The 19,938-nt window shown below is 44.3% G+C and overlaps 1 protein-coding gene across 13 annotated transcripts in view; it reads left to right on the forward strand.

Moving 5' to 3' along the window:
• Positions 11,954–19,938, forward strand: part of KIF1B (kinesin family member 1B) — a 168,322-nt gene continuing 160,337 nt past the window's right edge. For 3 of the 13 annotated variants that reach the window (XM_021095321.1, XM_021095317.1, XM_021095319.1), the window contains exon 1: positions 12,005–12,303. The gene's annotated coding sequence lies outside the window, so the exon portion shown is untranslated. Of the gene's footprint in view, positions 12,304–13,074; positions 13,198–19,938 lie in introns of those variants that run through there. The other 10 variants (XM_021095324.1, XM_021095318.1, XM_021095315.1 and 7 more) reach the window with 7 other exon arrangements.

Genomic DNA, 19,938 nt, shown 5'->3' on the forward strand with positions numbered 1-19,938 from the left:
TAAAACCCGCATCCTCATGGATACTAGTTGGATTTGTTTCCATTGTGCCACAGTAGGAACTCACTTTTTTTCTTTTTTTTTATTAATTTTTTTATTGGAGTGTAGTTGATTTATAATTTTGTTTTAGTTTCAGATGTATAGCAAAGTGAATCAGTTTTATATGTTTCAGATTCTTTTCCCATAGAGGTTATTATAGACTATTGAGTAGAGTTCCCTGTCCTGTACAGTAGGTCCTTGTTAGTTATCTATTTATTTTATATATAATAATGTAAATACTTTCATCCCAAACTCCTAATTTATCTCTCGCCTCCACGTTTCCCATTGGTAATCATAAATTGATCAAATGAAATAACCTTTTCTTTTTTGGCCACACCCATGGCATATGGATGTTCCCAGGCTAAGGGTCAGTTTGGAGCCAGGGCTGCAACCTATGCCATAGCTGCAGTAATGCTGGATCCTTAACCCACTGCACCACAGCGGGAACCCCCAAATGAGATAATTACTGTGGATTGCTTAACATAGTTCTTGGTTTAGGGTAAATGTTCAATAAACACCAACTACTATTACCACTATCAGCATCATTATCATCCTCTATTTAAATTCTTCATCTTGCTTGAGAGGAAGAAAAAAATCCAGTAAGTACAGAAGGCCAAGATGTTAGAACCCGGAGTTCTCTTGTGGCTCATTGGGTTAAGGATCCAGTTTTGTCACTGCAGTGGCTCGGGTCACTGCTGTGGCACAGGTTCAGTCCCTGTCCCAGGAACTTCCACATGTTGTGAGTGCAGCCAAAAAAAAGATTAGAACTTGAATATTCTTCAGAACTCATCTACCGTAATTGCCTTAATGCTCAAAAACTGAGGTCTAGAGCTATTGGCTTGCTCATGATCCCACAGCTGGGGTGAAGGAGATGTAATTCATGACAACATCATACAGACTCTGCAATCTGAGAAACAAGGGACAGGAGGACTCAGGTCACTTAGAGAGAGGGAGAGAGAGGAAAGATTCCATGAGCTCATTTTTGAATTCCTGGGCTCATGGATTTTTGGAATCAACATGGCAGCAACCAGACACTGTGCATTTGATTCTCACCCTGAGAGGAGCATCATCAAGTATTATCTTTACTCCCATTTCAGAGATGAGGACACCGAGGGTTATGTGCTCAGAATTAGAATGGAAACAGTTCGCTGGTCAAGACTGGGGGCTCTCAACCCCTCTCTCCTTCCTCTTTGCAGTGAGTGAAGCTCCTTTATTTTTTATTTTTGTATTTTGTTAATTCCTCAGTGAATTTTATTACATTTATAGGTGTGCAATAATCATCACAACCAATTTTTACAGCGTTTCCTTCCCGAACCCTCAGTGCATCCCCCACCCCTCAACCTGTCTCATTTGGATACCGTAAGTTTTTCAGTCTGTGAGTCTGTGTCTGTTCTGCAAAGAAGTTCATTGTGTCCTTTTTTAGATTCCACATGTCAGTGATAGCATTTAATGTTGGTGTCTCATTGTCTGACTGATTACACTTAGCATGATAATTTGTAGGTCCATCCATGTTGCTGCAAATGCCGTTATTTATTTCCTTTTAATGGCTGAGTAATGTTCCATTGTGTAGATGTACCGCATCTTCTTTATCCACTCTTCTGTTGTTGGACATTTAGGTTGTTTCCATGTCTTGGCTCTTGTATATCATGCTGCAATGAACGTTGGAGTACATGCGTCTTTTCATGTGATGGTTTTCTCCAGATAGATGCACAGGAGTGGGTGCAATGAATGAATTTCTGAACGTGAATTATACATTCACGTCAAGCAGTTGCGCTCTCAGCAGGAGTAACGAAGTGCGCCCCGTGAGGCAGTCTCAGAAAGCTGGAGCTTTGGGGCGAGAGCTGTGTCTTCAAGCTCTACTCCTTGGACTGAGGATTTGGGAATGATGGAAATGATGGGGTCATCTGACATCTCATGACCCAAGTGAGCCCTGGTCACTGAGGCATTGTGCCCCAGCTCTCCACTGGAGAGTGTCCCCATTCTCGTGTCCCAGAGGTCCCTCCTGGCAGCTGGACTCTTTCTGGAGCCGCAGGAAGCCCATGTCAGGTGCCACCTTCTTCCCATGTGTTCCGGGGCCATCTGTCACTGGCACAGCGATTGCCAGCAACGACAATTTGGTCTCTTTAATCATGGCTTTAAGACCAAAGTTAATTGATACAAGGTTGTTCCTAGTTAGTGAAAATGCTTGTTACAGAAAAATGATGTGTAAACTACAATTCAGAAGAGGGGAATCTATGCAGAGGATTCTTCTCCGGTTGAAATGATGGATCCCCAGTCATGATCCAGGAAAAAGCCAGACGCACTGATTACAGCTGACTGATTTTGCAAAGAGCTGACAGTTGATTAAAACCTAATCTTGCACTAACCATTGGGAACTTAGAAATCACACCAAATTAAGATGCCCAATTCTTTTAGTCTTTAGGAAAAAAGTATCATTGTTTGGAAAGTTCTTGTGTGTCAGAGCAGGTTAAGGATCCCCATGGCTACAGCTTGGCTCAGGTGTGGCCAAGAAAATATTTATATATATTGCTGTTTGGTTCTTGATTCATTACTTCTGCATGGATTTTTGTGGTATTTACTATGTGGTCCTCAGAGCCATGGCGATTGCGGCAGCCCTGGCTTGCATTGTTTTGTATGTATCACTTGATAAACTGATATTCATTTTATATGTAAATGAATTGAGTATTGAAGGAAAAGGGAAAAAATGACACCAATTGATTTTGCTCCTGCCTTTAAGGACTCTAGAAAATGGGGTCTGGGAGTTCCCGTCGTGGCGCAGTGGTTAACGAATCCGACTAGGAACCATGAGGTTGCGGGTTCGGTCCCTGCCCTTGTTCAGTGGGTTAACGATCTGGCGTTGCCGTGAGCTGTGGTGTAGGTTGCAGACACGGCTCAGATCCTGCGTTGCTGTGGCCCTGGCGTAGGCCGGTGGCTACAGCTCCAATTGGACCCCTAGCCTGGGAACCTCCATATGCCACAGGAGTGGCCCAAGAAATAGCAAAAAGACAAAAAAAAAAAAAAAGAAAATGGGGTCTGGGCACAGGTTTTTTCTTTTCAGGGCTGTCTAGAAAACTAGAAACTTATTTTCAACCACGCCACTTTTGCTCTACTTGACATGTTTGTGAAACTCTTTCTAGACTTGTGTTTATATCCTGCGGCATGATTTTGACAATTCTACATAATAACAGAATTCAGTTTTCATGATCACTTTGGTTTCTGGAAATAGCAACAAGTTATTTGGATCCAAATATCGTCAGAGAGCTACGTTTTTTGAGATCTTACATACGCTTTTTAAAGTTTTTAAATTTTAACCTTTGATGTAATAAGCATGGCTTCTTCTAGCATTGCCAGCCCCAGTTCCAATTTTTTTTTCCAATCTTATTAGTGAAAAATTCAAGCAGTCGGAGTCCCCATCATGGCTCAGTGGTTAACGAACCTGACTAGCATCCATGAGGACTCAGGTTCCACCCCTGGCCTCGTTCAGCCGGTTAAGGATCTGGCGTTGCTGCGAGTTGTGGTGTAGGTCGCAGACGTGGCTCAGATCCCACGTTGCTGTGGCGTCGGCCGGTGGCTACAGCTCCAACTCGACCCCTAGCCTGGGAACCTCCATATGTCGCCAGTGTGGCCCTAAAAGACGAAAAGCCAAAAAAAAAAAAAAAAATCAACAAGTCGAGCTTGTTAGAATTAGTGGTGAAACGGGAGAAAAGAAACATTAAATGCAGGCTTGAGGAACTTTACAATGAGTTAGATGTTCAAATTTTATAACACCTATTATTGGTTGATTTTCTTTTCCTTCCTTCTGGATTCTAGGCAGTTGAAGCCATCAGAAAAAAAAAAAAAATCAGTCCTCAGCAAACTAGACATCCTGCTGTGCTCATCAGTTTCTGATGGACTAACCAGTTCTAAGATAACTTCCAGTTCTGGTTCTCTGACTCCAAATAACCTCAGCATAGTGGTGTCACCGTATATTAATACTAATGAGTTAAACCAAATGGCATTCCATTGAAGTATTCACTAAAAAAATCCCAGAGCAATTATTGACTTATCTTGAGCTCCATATTGCTATTTAATACAGTATTCAATACAATCTGTAGATATATACTTATTTCACACAGATTTAACTGGGTAATATTTACAAGGACTTTGTTATTTAAAAAATATAGTTCCTGGAGTTCCCATCGTGGTGCGTTGGAAACGAACCCAACTAGGAACCATGAGGTTGCAGGTTCAATCCCTGGCCTCGCTCAGTGGGTTAAGGATCTGGTGTTGCTGTGGCTGTGGTGTCGGCTGGTGGCTACATCTCGGATTGGACCCCTAGCCCAAGAACCTCCATATGCCACAGGTGTGGCCCTAAAAAGCAAAAAAAAAAAAAAAAAGTTTTTTTCTACTTCAACATGGTAAACTCCAAGGTCTACAAATGTAAGTTTTTTTTTTTGTTTTTTTTTTTTGCTTTTTAGGGCCACACCTGTGGCATATGGAGGTTTCTGGGCTAGGGGTCCAATCTGAGCTGTAGCCGCCAGCCGACACCACAGCCACAGCAACTCGGGATCTGAGCCTAGTTTGTGACCCACACCACAGCTTAGGGCAAAGCCTGATCCTTAACCCACTGAGCGAGGCCAGGGATGGAACCCGAAACCTCATGGTTCCTAGTCGGATTTGTTTCCGCTGTGCCACGACGGGAACTCCAGCAGTTCCTATTTTTAAATGTGCCACATGACCCAAGACTTAAGTACATGTGTTACCTGATCTTGGTAAAATAACTGGAAAATAATTCTCTTTATGGCATGGATAGTTCTGCAGAAGACTGCCGTCTTAATTCTTTCGAAAATGAAAATGGACTTTTCCTACATTTTTGTCAGTGCAAGTGGTGGCATGTGGCAGTTTTGAGTGAATACGATTCTGAGTCAGGAAGCCCAACTGTCTGGCCAAGAGATGGTGGCCTTTCCACATTGCAGGATGTGAGACCAGTGCATCTTAAAACCCCGTCAGAGAGAGGATTATGGCTTATGTTCGCCTGCCCACTCAGTCCCTCATGCTCCGGTCAGCTGCCATCAGTCAGTCCCTCTGCTCCAGCTGCTGACCCAGCCTGCAGAGGATTACTGGTGGCACCACAGCTGGGATGCCTTCAGACAAATAGCACTTTTCACTGATGAAATATTTTGTAATGGTAGTAAAGGCTGCAGACTCTCATGGTACCCACCCATGTCACCACCCAACGCTGTCAACATTTCCAACCTCCCGTCATTTTTTTTCCCAAGAAATGAAGTATTGCAGATAGAGTTGTATCCTGTGTGTTGCTTCCTGATTTTTTTGTTTTGTTTTGTTTTTAGCTGCCCCTGTGGCATGTGGAAGTTCCTGGGCTAGGGGCTGAATTGGAGCTGCAGTTGCAGGCCTACACCGCAACAGATCCTTAACCCACTGATCGAGGCCAGGGAACAAACCCGCAACCTCGTGGATACTATGTAAGGTTCTTAACCCGATGAGCCATAATGGGAACTCCCTGATTTCTGATTCTTTTCTCTCTCCTGGAATAACCTGTCATTTGGTGAACTATCATTTCCATGCATGTTTTTGACTATATGTGAATATAGTCCCAAAAGTAGTGTGTTCTTCTGCATATTTCCAAACCTTGTGTATAAATGATTTCTACTTTTTTAAAATTTTTGTTTTTGTTTTGTTTTTTTCGCTCGGCTTTATATTTTTGAGATTTAGCCATTGGGCTGGCTATTTGCTTATTGTTTCTCAGCCCTGTACTTACATTTCTTCCTTTTTTTATGTGTGTGTGTGGCCATGCCCATAGCATGTGGAAGTTCCAGGGCCAGGGAATGCACCTGTGCCATAGCAGCCATCTCAGCTGCTGCCATAACAATGCTGGATCCTTAACCTGCTGTACCACAAAGGAACTCCTGGACCCAACCTTCTATAGTCTATTTCTCAAGATCCATTGCTAGTTGGTTTCCCTTTGGGTTCTGCCAAAAGAGGTTTTGTGGTTTTTTTTGGTTTTTTGTTTTTGTCTTTTTGCCATTTCTTGGGCCCCTCCTGCGGCATATGGAGGTTCCCAGGCTAGGGGTCGAATCGGAGCTGTAGCCGCTGGCCTACACCACAGCCACAGCAACACCAGATCTGAGCCGCATCTGTAACCTACACCACAGCTCATGGCGACACCGGATCCTTAACCCACTGAGCAAGGCCAGGGATCAGATCCGCAACTTCATGGTTCCTAGTCAGATTCATTAACCACTGAGCCACAACGGGAACTCCCCAAGAGAGGTACTGAGATGAGAAGTCAAAGTTTTTCTTTCATCTTTGTCTTTCCTTTTTCCTGAACCAGCAGCCTCTCCTCTTCACCCTCAGCTCCAGTCCTGGCCCCTCCTGGGGTTTCCTATCTTTGGTAACACCCCCCTCCTCAGTTTTTCCTCCCACTGCTGTGGATGAAGCACCTTCCTGGAGTTTCTAGTCTCTGCGTTACCACCCCTTCTACTTTTTTCCTCTTTGAGCCTGGGTGCATCCGAATAACCAGTTCCTCTATTCGATCTCCTATGTTTGTAATTACTATCACAATTTCTGTTTCCAGATGGGGCCCTGACTGCTGTAGGCGTGTTGTTAAATATAGCTCTGGATCACTCATTTTTATTGCCACGTGGTATTCCATTATATGACCACCACATCATGATTTTTTTTTTTTGCCATACCCTTGGCATGTGGAAGTTCCAGGGCCAGGGATCGAACCAGCGCTACAGCAGCGGCCTGAGCCACAGCAGTGACAACTCCAGATCCTAGATGCGCTGAGCCACCAGGGAACTCCGACATCACAATTTATTCGTCCATTCTGTTGATGGACATTTCCATTTTTCCCTGTTACAAACAATATTGCAATCAACATTCTCGTACCTGTTTCCTTATCTACCTACGCAAGAGTTTCTCTAGGGTATATACTGGAAGAAAAATTGCTGGGCTAGAGGGCTATGCTCAACTTCCGTTTGCCTAGTTTTTTGTTTGTTTTTTGCTTGTAGGGCATATAGAAGTAGGAAATATGAAATATTTTTATGACCTTGAGATAAAAAGAGAAAATAAGTACTAACCATGAAAGACTGATGAATTTGACTACAATTAAAAAAACAAAAAACAAAAAACAGAGTTCCTGTTGTGGCACAACAGAAATAAATCCAACTAGGAACCATGAGGTTGTCGGTTCAATCCCTGGCCTCGCTTAGTGGGTTAAGGATCCGGCATTGCTGCGAGCTGTGGTGTAGATCGCAGACGTGGCTCGGATCCCACATTGCTGTGGCTGTGGTGTAGGCCGGCAGCTGTAGCTCCGATTCATCCCCTAGCCTGGGAACCTCCACATGCCGCTGCTGCGGCCCTGAAAAGCAAAAAAAATAATAAAATAAAATTTAAAAAACACTTTTACATAATCAAAGATATCATAAAACAAAACCAAAAAAACAAACCATAGATAGGAAAAATATATTCGCAACACATATCACCGAGGACGTGTTCAGAATATCTAAAGAAATCCAATCAATTTACAATAATACAAATCAGCATGAAAATATAAACAAACTATCAGGAAAAAATGTGCAAAAGAATACGAGTAGAAAATTCATAGACACCTTACTCACTGGAAATGAGCTACCATAACCACATCCATGTTAACTGCCAGAAATGATAAGTTTAACGATACCAAGTGATGCCAGGGAGTGAACTGGTACAACTTTGTTGACAACTAGGTAAATGGGGAGTTCTCCTTGTGGCTCGGTGGTAACAACCCCGACTAGTAACTAATAAGGATCATATTTTTTATCGTATGTTAAGCAATTATTCCATATCATTTATTATCACTTATAGCTTATCATTTCTCCAGGGATTTGTAGTGCCAAGACTGTCATATGTTATATTCCCATATGCATGTGGTCTGTTCTGGACTCTATTCTGTTCCGTTTCTGTATTTGTGTATTCTTGTGCCAATGCAACAGAATTCTAATTAGTACGATGTTATAGAAAATCTTGCTAACTTATGGGCAAATTCCCACATCTCGTTCTTCAAAATTGCTGTGGATATTCTTAGATTTGTTCTAGCATATGACAATTTTTTTAAATGGACATGGAATAGATTTACCATTTGAATTTTACCATCACCTTGTCAAGTTCCTTGAAAAATCCTGTCGAAATAGTCATCAAAATGACATGGAATTTAGTGATTGGGAAGAACTGCCATTTTCATAATATTTTCTTCCTGCCCCCAAATAAAGAATACCTCTCCATCTATTTAGGTCTTGTTTAATGTGTTTCATCAACACGGTTGTATAACTTTTCCCCGTATGGGTCTTGCTCATCTTTTGTCAACTTATCCTTAAATAATTAATAGTTTCATTGCTATTTTTAATGAGATCTCTTTAAATCACGTTTTCTAGTTGGCTATTCTAACAAAAAGGAATTCTTTGGATTTTTGCACATTGATCTTGTATCCAGAAACCTTACGAGTTGTGGTAGCCTGGCTGCGTACATCCCATTAATACATATTTTGATGTTTTCCCCTGTATTCTAGGGATAACTCTGGGCCATGGTTGAATTCAATTTCCTAGTACTTTACAATTTTTGAGAGGTGTCTTTGTACAAAATCTGTAATCTGATGGAGTTCCCATCATGGCTCAGTGGTTAACGTATCCATGAGGTTATGGGTTCGATCCCTGGCTTCACTCAGTGGGTTAAGGATCTGGCGTTGCCGTGAGCTGTGGTGTAGGTCGCAGCCTTGGCTTGGATTTTGTGTTGCTGTGGCTCTGGTGTAGGCCTGCGGCTACAGCTCTGATTAGACTCCTAGCCTGGGAACCTCCATATGCCATGAGTGTGGCCCTAGAAAAATACAAAAAGACCAAAAAACAAAAACAAAAACAAAAACAAAAAAACAACTGTAATCTGAGAAACTGAAGGGCTCTGCAGAGTGACTTCATCTGTCAGAGGGGTGAATGGCTTAGGTAGAGCCGGCTAGTTTAGTCTTGAAACCAAGACCAGCCTTATTGGCCTCTATTGACCCTTCTCTGTGTGCTTTTGCTTAATTTGTCTAGGGTTGATTACAGCCACATTCCCTTCACTGTTTTATTTATTTATTTTTTATTGAAGTCAGTTGATTTAAAAGATTGGTTTTGTTTGTTTTTTGTCGTTCTTTCTTTTTAGGGCCACACCCTCGGCATGTGGAGGTTCTCAGGCTAGGGGTCCAATCGGAGCTACAGCTGCTGGCCTACTCTAGAGCCACAGCAACGCCAGATCTGAGCTGTGTCTTCGACCTACACCACAGCTCGTGGCAACACTGGATCCTTAACCCACTGAGCAAGGCCAGGGATCGAACCCGCAACCTCATGGTTCCTAGTCAGATTCATTAACCACTGAGCCATGAAGGGAACTCCTAAAAGGTTGTGTTAATTTCTGCTGCACAGCAAAGTGATTCAGTTATACATATACATACACACACATATATATATATATTCCTTTTTAAGAAAATATTCTTTTCCATTAGTTTATCATAGAATATTGGATACAGTTCCCTGTGCTATACAGGAGGACCCTGTGTTTACTTATTCTATGTATAATAGCTTATATTTGCTAACCCCAACCTCCTCCATCCCTCTCCCAACCCCCTCCCCTGTGGCAACCACAAGTCTGATCTCTTTGTCCCTTCTTTCACTGTTTTAGATTCTTTTTAATTTGAGCTCTACTGCGAGCTCAAATAATATTAACTACCATCCAGGTTTTTGTAACTCTCCATGGTGCTTATCAGAGTACTTAATGCAAAGGGATCTTTTTTTAAGAAAAAAGTTGGTGTCCACTGATGAATCGATGAGCTTCTGTTTATTAACACATTATAATTACATTTTTTTCCCCACACCAGTGGTATATGGAAGTTTCCGGGCCAGGGAAGGAACGCCAGCCACAGCAGTGACAATATGGAATCCTTAACCACTAGGTCACCAGGGAACTCCACTGTAATTCATTTTTGTCTTGTCCTTCAGGAAACTAGGAGCTGAGCTTTGTGCTCAGTGGGGGCACCTTGCCTTGACTCTGTTTTGGTTTTTGTGGTTTTTTTTTTTGTCTTTTTACCCTTTCTAGGGCCACTTCTGAGGCATATGGAGGTTCCCAGCCTAGGGGTCCAATTGGAGCTGCAGCCTCCGGCCTACACCAGAGCCACAGCAACACGGGATCCAAGCCGCATCTGCAACCTACACCACAGCTCACGGCAACGCCGGATCCTTAACCCACTGAGCAAGGGCAGGGATCGAACCCGCAACCTCATGGTTCCTAGTCGGCTTCGTTAACCACTGCGCCACGACGGGAACTCCCAACTCTGTTTTTTAATATTACTTTTCTTTCTATGCATTCCCCTTATTCATACAGTCCCCCATATAGCCTTTTATTACTTAAAAATTATTATTAACTTTACTCCTACTTTAATGCTATACAGTTTTATTGCTTGTATGCTTCATTGTAAGCTATGTCAAATCCATCTATGAATAGGTGAAGTTCTTAAATTCTAAATAAGGAGTTCCCAGTGTGGCAAACCGGAAACAAATCTGACTAGGAACCACAAGGTTTCAGGTTTGATCCCTGGCCTCGCTCAGTGAGTTAAGGATCCGGTGTTGCTGTGAACTGTGGTGTAGGTTGCAGACTCAGCTCCTGATCGGCAGTTGCTTTGACTGTGGCATAGGTCGGCAGCTGTAGCTCCGATCCACCCCTAGCCTGGGAACCTCCATATGCCCTGGATGCGGCCCTAAAAAAGCAAAAGAAACCAACACCACCAACAAAAAACCCCCCAAAATTCTAAACGAAACGAGAAATATTCAATAGACGTCGAATGGATGGAAAGTATAAGGACTTAAGCGGGAGTGGAAATTTTCCAAAATCATTAGTGTAAAAAATTAACTTTGATGCTTTAGCGTTTGTACTTATAAACAAGGCTTTTAACATCCAATACTGTATTGAATTCAGGAGGAAAAAATTAAATTTTACTTTCAATTTCTGCTAGTAAATCAAAAAGCATTTCGCCTTATAAACAGTGGTGCTTGGCATGAAAATTGCACAAATTACTGTTGAATTAATATTTTGTTAAGTACTGAATTGGACCTCTCATGAACAGTTGTGGGCTTTTCTTTTGAGCAGAATCTAAATCTGATTTTAAAAAATTGCTACCAGGGTGCTTCTGTTCTTTGGGTTTCTGAATTCCAAAAACCCTCCTTCAAGGGCATCTCCCAGAAGGGAGCTCGGTTGGTTAATTCCGGGGCGATACAAAGCATTTTGTTCCTTTACTCACGGCGCTTACTCGGTCTCCCAAGGAGACAAGTTGAATGCCCACTAAGTCATGCTTTTCCATTACTCATTCTGCCTTTTTTCCCAAGGTGGCGTGTGGGAGGTGTTTGCGGGCTGGATAAGAATAGGCCGGGGAGCTTTCTGCGGGATAATACACTCATCCCTTTGCGTGTTTCACTGCGCAGTGTTCCACGGCTTCAACGGGTGAGATGTTTTCCAAATGGACAATGACTCCAGACTCGGCCGCCTCCCACATTCATCTCTGCTCCCCCGCAGGCGTCTGGCCCCCACAGTCCCGCTCCGCCTCCCTTAGCCTTGCTTTGTCCCCTTACAAGGCGGATCATCGGGTTAGCAGGGCGCGGCTCCCGCCGACTGACGCCCTTCGGGGGTCACCTGGGAGGGGACTGTGGGCGCCGCCTTTGCCCACCCCGCATCCTCGCACCCCCGCACCCGCTCCTGCTTCCGAGCCACTAGGGGGCGTCCTGCGGTCTCCGCCTCTCCCACCGCCTCGCATCTCCGGCTCTCCCTGCGATTGGTCGACGCCCACGTCAGTCGCAGGCGCCGGGGCGGGCCGAGGTGACGCGCGGCGGCCGGGCTCGGGGCGGTGTCCCGCGCCGGCGACTGCGGGCGGAGCTTCGCGAGGACAGACGCGGGGCAGTCGGACGGCGGCGGACCAGGGAGGCGCCAGCGCGAGTCAGAGCCTCTCTCCGCCCGCCGCCGCCGCCGCCGTCGCCACCGCCACCGCCGGCCCGTCTTCGTGTCCCGGTCTCTGCGCTCCCGCCTTCCGGCCGCCGCGGCCCTCGATGCGGGGCTGGTCCGTTGCGTGATGGGGTTGCCGAGCGGCGCCCTGCTGCTCGCGGCGGCCGCTGCTCGCGCTGAGGAGCGTCGGTGCCGGGCTGCCCAAGCCCCCGCGCGCCGCGGCGCCTGCTGACCCGGCCCGTCTGCCCGTCGGTCCGCAGCGCGGCTGAGGTAAGGCGGGCGGCGGTTGACGCTGCGCAGCCGGCCTGAGGAGGGGACCGCCCGGGGGGAGGGGCGGCCGGGCGGGGGGCGGGTGGGGTCCGAGCGGGGGAAGCTCCGGGCCGGAGCGGCCGGTAGTGAGGGCGCTGCCCCAGCGGGGCGCCGGGCGGGGCGGGGCGGGGCGGGGGAGCCTCGCCCTCGGGGATAGAGGGCCGTCCGGGGCCGGCGGCGAGCCCCGGGCTTGGGGCCAGCGGCCTGCTGGGTCCCCCGCAGTGCCCCGCACTAGCCCTCAGCTCCCCCTGAGCCGCGAGGCTCCGGCGGTGCGGAGCGGTCGGGCAGCTGAGCCGCCGCGGGCCGTGCGTTCCCTGGGCCCTCTGCGCACATTGCGGCTCTGCTTGGCTTTGAAGCCCCCCCTGCCTGATTTCCCCCATCCCCGCTTCCCCGTTATGATCGGCATCGGGGCTTCGGCTAGGAATGTGGTTGCGCCCTTTTGCCAGATGAAGGCGGGAGCGGGCGTCGCGTGGGAGGGGGGAGCCGATGGCGCGGGGACCAGAGAGCAGCGCGATGGAAAGGGAGGGGGCTCGCTGGATGCTGGATGCTGGCCAGCGGCGGGCAGGCCGGGGTGGTCTCGGCGTTCGGCGGCCCGGGATTACTCCGGCAGCCATATTGGGAGGATGATCTGACAAATCCTTTAGGAGCCAAGTCCGGTTGCTGGAAGGCACCGAGTGACAGCCCTGGCAGCTTTCAGGGTGACTGGCCGCACCAGAGCCAAGTTGTGGGGGTTGGGAGGCTGCTCCAGCAAGCTAGTCATTGTTCATGCAACACAAAACATCCCAGGCCCTAAAACCCGAATGGTACTCCCAAAACACTTCAACTCCTCGATCAGTTGCTAATTGAACTTCCAAGGTAAAGTGCCTTTAAGATTCCATTCTTGTTGGGGATGAAATGCCGTGTTTTCGTTCATCGTCTGTAGCCAGTGCTATGGGTGCAGAGGGCCGAGGATGCCAAATACAGAGGCAGGTCTCAGGATCGCTAAGGCCAGTTTACCAGAATGGAGGCCTTGAATTAGTATATTGCATCGGATGGATAGATTTTTCAGAGTAGCTCAGCATGCAGAGATGAAGTAAACGGGAATATTCGGATGATGAGAGTGGCCTGCAGCAGTATTTCTGAGGACGCAGGTTGTCATCTTTGTGGCATCTCGAGGTAGCTGAAATTAGATTGTCAACAGATCTCTTGCTCACGTATCTTTTACTGTTCTAGGCAGCTGTTCTGCTGATACTGAACATGTTGCTTTGTGTCTCAGATGGATCTCTTTGAGCCCCCATGAAAGTATAGTGATTGGATTTGAATAGCTCTTAAGAGGTGATATCATGGTGGATATTTTATTTAAAGGCTGGCATTATGTCAGCTTAGCATAGTCATAATAAAATCTTAGTTTGTGTTCTCTAAAAAGCAAGGTGATGCTTTCTAATTAACTTGGTATGACTCTTGGATTATGAGGCAAGTGAAACTGGTAATGTACCATTTAAGAATGGAATATGAAGGTGGCACACGTGTTTGCGTTGTGAGAAAGATCTGGATATGATCAATAATTGAATTCAGTGGGAGCCTATAAATCTGTCTTTTCCTACATCCTAGACATGGACAGGCCCTAGCGGGTGGCATGCCCACCTTCTTTGCGCCCTTTGCTTTCATTCAAACTCCATTTCTTAATGGATAAATTCCCATAACTTAAGTTGAACTACTTAAACATTTTCAGAGAAGGGTTTCTAAGAAAAGTCTTAACACTTTATTTTTTATTTTTATCATTAAGCTTTTCTTTTAAAACTTGGTTGAATCAAAAATGGTTTCAAGGGAGTTCCTGTAAGGACTCAGTGGTTAACGAATCTGACTAGGAACCATGAGGTTTCAGGTTCCATCCCTGGCTTCGCTCAGTGGGTTAAGGATCCGGCGTTGCCATGGGCTGTGGTGTAGGTCGCAGACGCGGCTCGGATCTGGCATTGCTGTGGCTCTGGCGTAGGCTGGCGGCTACAGCTCCGATTGGACCCCTAGCCTGGGAACCTCCATATGCCGTGGGTGCAGCCCTAGAAAAAACAAGAAAAGACCAAAAAAAAAAAAAAATGGTTTCAAAATAAACTAGTGTTTTTTGCATTATATTAATGTGAGAGAAATACAGAATGTCTTTTAAATTCCATGTTCTAATTAAGGAATATTTCTAAGACTTAAAATTTTAGCATTATTAGTGAAAAGAGATGTGAAGAATTGTGGTTAAATATAATTTCAGCATTTGGTAAAATCAGACCTGATTGTGAGTCTGATTTAGAGGCAAAATTTTGTGAGTCTGTAGCTCTGCTCTGATGAATGTTTTTCCAGAGTTTATCCAATTAAGTACAGTTTCTAAGCAGACTTTCCTTTTCAAGACCAGATAAGAATACAGTTTTCCTTTTTTCTCTCTTTCCTCTTTCCCACTCTGAATTTGTGGAGGGAATAAACTGCCAAGAAGAGTGCCAACAGAGTTTCTCCAAGGCCAAAGCTTTCTAGCCCATTTCCCGCTTGGATCTCGTCTGGGTACAAAGTAAAAGACAACAAAGGGCCCCTGCCTTGTTTGTAAAGCCCTTCCCAGACTACTAATCACAGCAGGTCTTTTCCAGGAAAAAGCATATCCATTTGGTCTTGTAAACGGATATAATTTCACAAGGCTCTGAAGTGAAAGGTGTAAGCGTATCTACTTCATGTAGTTCTTTTTCAAAGATGGCCTTGTTGGAACAGGTACTGGTAAATTTCCAGAGTTCACAAAACAGTGTGGATAAATACACATTTAGAACTTTTTTCATGCAGCTCATCAGTAGAAGAAACAGATGAGACTATGATGGGAAAAAAACTGCAAAGAATGCTTTGGACTTCTAACTTGGACTTTGGTTAATGGCCCAGTAATTCGTTTGTGCTCACTTTTACGACATTCATTACCACTTAATTGAGAGTGCCCGAGAAGATTTAGTTCTTTGCTCTCAAGGAACTTAAACTTTACCTTATGTCTGTAGTTATGGTAAGATAGGGTTAACTCCAACTCTTTTCTGTTTTAGTGCAATTTAGTTAGTGTATTGCTGCCCAGGCCATGGTGGTTTCCATGATTTTTTGGAAATCTTGACCATTTTAGTCAGGCTTGCCCACTGCCTCATGCTTGGCGTAAACCTTACCTATGGCCTCATAGGAAAGAAAAGGCGGGAACTCCCCTCACTTCCCCTTCCTCTGCTTAGAACATCTCTGTCTCTTTCTTATCCTCTTTCCTCTGGTCTCAGGGGAAAGGTTACTCTCCCTGACTTCGGCTGACCCCTGGGCTTGTGTGTGAAATATCGCTTACTGCCTTCTAATCTTTGGGGACTTGCTGTGTCAGCCCCACAGTTCCTTGGACACAGCAGCACACTCTTTCTTCCACTTGGAACCCTCTTCCCCTGAAATCTGCTTGGCTGATTCCTTCACTTGCTTCAGGTCTTTGCTTGAACCTCACTACCATAACAGGCCTACACTGACCTCATGGATGTCCCTGCATGGCACCCCCTCCCTGCCGAGCTCCTGATCCCCCTGACTTGGCTGACTTTTCTTCTCTCATAACGCCTTTTATCACTTTACATTCAGTATAACTTATTTATTATTTTAATGTCCCCTCTCCCCCACCAGAATATAAAATCCTCCATGACAAGCATGTTCATCTGTTTTGTTCACTGATTTATCCTGGACTCCTGGAACTGCCTGTCAGCATTGTAGGTGTCAAATAAATAGCTGTTGAATAAATGATAGAAACATACAAATTTTTATATTAAAGGGGGGGGAGTGGAGAGGAGAAAAATTCCTCCTTCATTCCTCTTCCTTCTTAGCTGCCTCTCTTGCCCTCACAGCCAGGTTCTGGAAGCCGTGAGGAGAGCTGCATTTCCAGTTCCTTGCCTCCTCGTTGTTCCCCGGGCCACCACAGACTAGCGTCAGTGACCCCTCCTTTACCGACACAGCTCATGCTCTTGTTTCCAGCCCTTTATTAGGGACACTAGGGGACTAGCATCACGCCTGTGCAGTACGGAAAGTCTTGCTCACTCCACTCCCTCCTTTGTCTGCTCGCTTTGGTGTTGCTGGCTTCAGTCTCCTGGGCCTCCTGCTTTTCTAGCCACTCACATGCCTATCATTCATACAACACAAATTTTTGTTTAACTTTTAAAGACTTTATTTGTTTTTAAGAATTGGAATTTTTTTGTTTTTAATTTTTCAAGTTTTTTTTTAAGGCTGCACCCATGGGGTGTGGGCGTTCACAGGCTAGGGGTCAGAGGAACTAGAATTTTGACTATAACATTTTCAATATTAAAATAAGTAACAGATTCGTCTATTAGAGCAAAGTTTTATTTAGTTATAATTTATATCACTGCTTCTGAAAAGGATCTGAGCAGCTTATCGCAATTCTAAATATACAGTGAAGTTGTTAAAACATGGAGAAGAAACAAAAATCTTTGTGATAGGAAAAAGTAAATATGCAAACTATAGTAATTTGTACATGTATATATTTGTATAATGTGGTTTTTGTAATTTAGTTTTGAAACTTTTGAAATTCAAGGTGAAAAGGGAAAGAGAAATTATACGGTTTTCATCCTGGTAAAAGAAAGCTAATGATTTGTCAAGAGAAACTTTTTTCCAGGTAATAAAGTCTAAAGAAATTCTAAGAGGGAATTCTCTTGTGGTTCAGTGAGTTAAGGATCCACTTAAGGATCCACACTGGCTTAGGTTTGATCCCTGGCCCTGGAACTTCCACATGCTTTGGCTGGGGCCTGAATAAATAAATAAAAAGATTCTATGAGAACAGTGTTATAGACATCCTGATACAAGGATGTATAGCAGGTGTTTTCAGCAGGTCTTTAAGTAAAAGGAAAAATGTTCTTCAGAGACCTACTTAGGAAAAGTAATCCATGTGTTCTCACACTGAGAATACAACATTGAAATATAACTAAAGTCTTTTCTGTGAAGGATATGATTAATGTGGTTCAGGTATGTCTTTATATCAAAATAAGTCTGAGTATTCCAGAAGAAAATTCATTATTTAAAACCCTGGCGAGGAGTTCTGTTGTGGCTTAGCAGGTTAAGAACCCAACATCCTGTCTTTGAGGATGGAAGTTCAATCCCTGGCCTTGCTCAGTGGGTTAAGGATCTGGTGTTGCCAAAAGCTACTAGGCTTGGATCCTGAGTTGCTGTGTCTGTGGCATAAGGCCAGCAGCTGCAGCTCCCATTTGACCCCTAGCCCAGGAACTTCCATATGCTGCAGGTGCGGTCATAAAAAAAAAAAATAACAAAAAAACCCTAGTGAGAACCTGGAATACTTGTATGTTGTCATCTCAATGAAAACATACCTATTAAACTTTGGGTGCTGGTTTATCATGTGACACAATTGACACATTATTGACACATGGAAAAGTCTGACCTGCATTCTTGCCCAGCTAGTGAGCTACCTCCCAGACAGGTAGCTGCAAAGGTGTGGTCACTCAGATTTCAGAAAGAAAGAACTTTGACTCATATCAAATTTGAATTAACCTCTGATTGAAACTCTATTTCTGCATCATAGCCAAACCGAGTTCATTTAACCTGGACACTTCCAGGAGTAGCTGTTGTCATCCATTTTGACAGAAGAACTTCAGTGGAAAATTGGGTTTTGAATGGCAGAGTTCCTGGTGATTCTGCTAAAATAAAATTATATGATGTAGCTTTAGATACTAGAGGGCATTGGCCTACTAGATAGAGTTTAATATTAACCATCCAAAGAGTGAAATAAGAAAATAAAATGGAAAAAAAAAAACCTACTTTCATTTAGAATAGTTTATTTTAAGCCATGGGCCATTGAAGCTGTTGTTTCTTTCTTTTCTTTTTTTTTTTTTTAAGGACGCACCTGCACCATGTGGAAGTTCCTGGGTTAGGGGTCGAGTGGGAGCTGCAGCTGCTGGCTGTACCACAGCCACAGCAACTTAGGATCTGAGCTGTGTTTGCAGGCTACACCACAGCTTGCATCAAGACCAGATCCCTAACCCACTGAGTGAGGCCAAGGATTTAGCCCTCATCCTCATGAGTACTAGTTGGGTTCTTAGCTCACAAAACCACAACAGAAACTCCTGAAGCTGTTGTTTCTTGATGCACCTCTTGGTTTATGAGAATAAAATCATGTCACCAGTGAAAGGAAGGTCCTTTATTTCTTAAAGTGACAGGAGGGCATGTGTCTAATAAAAAGTGTTTCAGGTTATTTTTGATAGTGGTTAAAAGAAAACAGATGGGGAGCCTGACTGAGCTGGTTTAATCTCATTTGAGATTGAAAATCTGATCTGTCAGGAAACTTCCTATGCAGTAGATTCTTGGGTTAGAATGCAGAAAGAAACTTTTCTAACATCTGATCCATACTTAGTTTTCACACTTTGGCTTATGGCTGATTTTTATCCATGGAGTCAAAGACCAAGAGTAGACACTTATACACACAGAATTCATATACAACCCAAAATAAAATTTTACATTTTGGGGGCCATTTTGTCAGTATGGCCATGGTTGGTGACACAGAGTATTGGATCCTAAAGCCTGCTTGATCCTCGTGGAAAGCATTAGATTAAGAGATGCAAAACTTATAATAGGGAAATTTTCACAGCCTCTCAAAATAGGTGGATTAGCTACATATATTTATTTTGGGGTTTCCATGAATTCATTATTATAATTCATCCTTTAAAGTGTGATTCAATAGAAGACATTATTGCTCTCTTTTTTTTTTTGGTCTTTTTGCCATTTCTTGGGCTGCTCCTGTGGCATATGGAGGTTCCCAGGCTAGGGGGCGAATCAGGGCTGTAGCTGCCGGCCTACTCTACAGCCACAGCAACTTGGGGATCCAAGCCGCATCTGCAACCTACACCACAGATCACGGCAACGCCGGATCCTTTACCCACTGAGCAAGGCCAGGGCTCGAACTTGCAACCTCATGGTTCCTAGTCGGATTCGTTAACCACTGAACCACAATAGGAACTCCATAGAAGACATTATCTTTTAAATAGAATGTTTGTTGATACTATGAATTTGCAGGGATGTAGCAAATTGTGTGAATGTTGTATTTAAAAGATTGCATTTCTTGGTTAAATTCCATTTTCAGGTGTGACAGATGTGCTGAGTAAAGTATCAGTGTATGAGAATTGTACTCACTGCAAGACAGGGCAGAATGAAGTTAAGTAGAAAATGAGGAATAACATTTTTAGGGAGCAAAGAGAAAGAAGGTGTGATGTTTAGCTTAGAGAGGGAGATGTTGACGAACTTAATGCTTGCTTCCTGCTTCATGGTGGTACTTAACCATGTCCTCAAAAGGTAGGGACTTGTAATGGGCTAGAAGGGAGATGGAGCTTCCAGGAATCACAGGTTTGGTGTAGTAAAAGGTGCTTGGTGGAGCGGGCTTAAAATTGGGCAGTGAAAAGTGAGACCGGGAGAGGGAGATTGGATTGTGGAGGCACATGAGTTTTTAGGTTGTGTTCTGAGGCCATGGAAAACAAAGGTTTTTAAGGAGAGGGGATGACATGAATTGACCTCTGTTTTAGGAATATAGTCCTGGCTGTTTTCTATAAAAAGGAATATTGTAAAAATAAACCAACCAAA

The sequence above is a fragment of the Sus scrofa genome, chromosome 6 (genome assembly GCF_000003025.6).
Source record: "Sus scrofa isolate TJ Tabasco breed Duroc chromosome 6, Sscrofa11.1, whole genome shotgun sequence".
NCBI classification, from domain to species: Eukaryota; Metazoa; Chordata; class Mammalia; order Artiodactyla; family Suidae; genus Sus; species Sus scrofa.